General features: G+C 38.2%; 1 long non-coding RNA gene across 1 annotated transcript in view; it reads left to right on the top strand.

Annotated features, from left to right (window-relative positions):
- The window catches only part of LOC106878929 (uncharacterized), a 6,999-nt gene extending 5,490 nt beyond the window's left edge, over positions 1–1,509 (top strand). The window contains exon 3 of the long non-coding RNA XR_001410571.2: positions 1,399–1,509. This is a non-coding gene — a long non-coding RNA (uncharacterized LOC106878929). The remainder of the gene's footprint in view (positions 1–1,398) is intronic.
- The last annotated feature ends 531 nt before the right edge of the window (positions 1,510–2,040 follow it).

The following is a 2,040-nucleotide window of genomic DNA, read 5'->3' as shown; positions in this document are numbered from 1 at the left end:
TCCTGCAACCCTCCTCTAGTTTTCAAGGACCTAGTGAAAGGTGTAAGCAAGAGGATCTCGAATCTATTCTCAAGCTAAGATATCTTCAATACCGCTGCCCCCTACTACAATGAGGCACTGGCATTGAGTGGGTTTAAGGACTGCATCTCTTACATGCCAGGCCCTAGCACCCAGAAAAGGAAGCACCACAGAAACGTTTGGTTTGCTCCACCCTTCTCGCTCAATGTCAAGACTTGTGTGGGAAAGATTTTCATTTTAATAGACAAGCATTTCACACACACACATAGATACAGGCAATTATTTAAGAGGCACAACCTAAGAGTCTCCTTTAGTTGTGCACCTAACATAAAAAAACATTTTAACAATACAAGGGAAGAGGTTGGTTGTTCTTGCAGGGTATATAATAAGTGTCCAGAAGGAGACTGAAATGAGCCTGAAAGAAAGAGTCATCTACAAAGCTATGGTGACACCTAGACCTGCTATATGCATTACCAGCAATGTACCATCCAACAGCAATATTAGCAGATTCAAACGCTATCTACTGGAATATTGGATCTCCCCGTTTGCCAGTTAGGCTTTTTTGGGTCTATAAGGGTTGTTTTATCCTCTGGTTCAGGGGAGACAACCAGTCCTCATTAACGTTTTTACATGTTCAGACTTAAATCTCAATTTCTGAGCGTTTCCTCACATTCGCAATGTTGAAAGTTTAGTTTTTTTGTCTTTGTTTACAGTCTGACAAGTTCTCTAAAAGGCTTTGGCTTTGTGGATACGAAACCTTTGGTAATTCTATGTCCAAAATTTAAACTTTTGTTGTAATAATTACTGCTCTGTTCTTTAGAGTGTGCTTCTTTTCTGATACATGTATTATTGACTATGTGTGTGAGTTTGTGTGTATGTGTGTGTATGTGTGTGGCTTGTGTAGTATCACTTTGCTTTATTTGGAATTGCAAATGGCTACAGATCAAAGCTTATATTGGTTTGTGCAACAAGTTTATATTTAGATTGATCTTTTCCTAGACAAGCTGCTTGCACTGCAGCTAAAGACCACAAGGTTATCCATTCATAGCAATCTTACAGTGTGTCATTCACCACTTTGAGTATTTCTATGCCACCTAACATTATTACTAAATATCTGTTAATCCTATACTGGGTTCATATGTGTTAATCTATTTTCAAAATCCGCATTTTGTCTATTTTGTTGTATGGCTATGAAATATGGATATAATATTCAAAACAGATAAAATTGTTAGAGCAGTTTCACACATATGCTTGCAAACACACACACACACACACACACACACACACACACACACACACACACACACATCTGGGTGTTGGTGGTTGTTGAATCACTATCAAGTATATCCTCTTTTTTGTATTTTCTCCCATTTTCCTCAGATTGAATATCTCTTGCCATGGACCTTCATGAAAATGAAGACACACCAGTATGGTGAAACAAAGATTTCACCTCCAAGATACTAATGACATTTCAATGAAAAACACAGCTCCATGGACAACCAAAGAAATATAACTGTTCCTGTCTATACAGCATGTGTGCATTCATGAGTTAGAAAGCTACAGCAGTGGTGGTATTGCATCCTTGTAGATGTGTGTCATATTCTGATTGCTGCAATGAAAGATCTGCCATGCATGATTTCAAGAAATTTGGGTCTTGATTTGTGCTGGAATGAAAGGAAAGAAAATGATGTACAAAATGTGCCACCACATCAAATGTTACAGTGCTTACATGACACTAAATCTTTGAAGCTATTAAATTTTCTTTCTTTTTTTTTTCAAATTGCTTGTTTCTTTCAAACCTTTGTTTAACAAGACTTGTGGAAAAGACATGAACAGGATTAAGTTCCATTGGGCTAATGTGTTCTACAGAGGAAAAAACTGAGTGTAGTGATTAGTGCAAGGTCTATGGGTTGGACACAACTAGAGCGATGAGAGCATGAGAGGCAAGTGGGATGGAAATGTCTCAGTGGAGATGGCATGAGACCAGTCAACCCTGAAGAGTAGTAGCAGTAGAAAAGGCAG

Source organism: Octopus bimaculoides, chromosome 1, assembly GCF_001194135.2.
Source record: "Octopus bimaculoides isolate UCB-OBI-ISO-001 chromosome 1, ASM119413v2, whole genome shotgun sequence".
NCBI lineage: Eukaryota > Metazoa > Mollusca > Cephalopoda > Octopoda > Octopodidae > Octopus > Octopus bimaculoides.
This window is presented reverse-complemented; position numbering and strand designations above follow the sequence as displayed.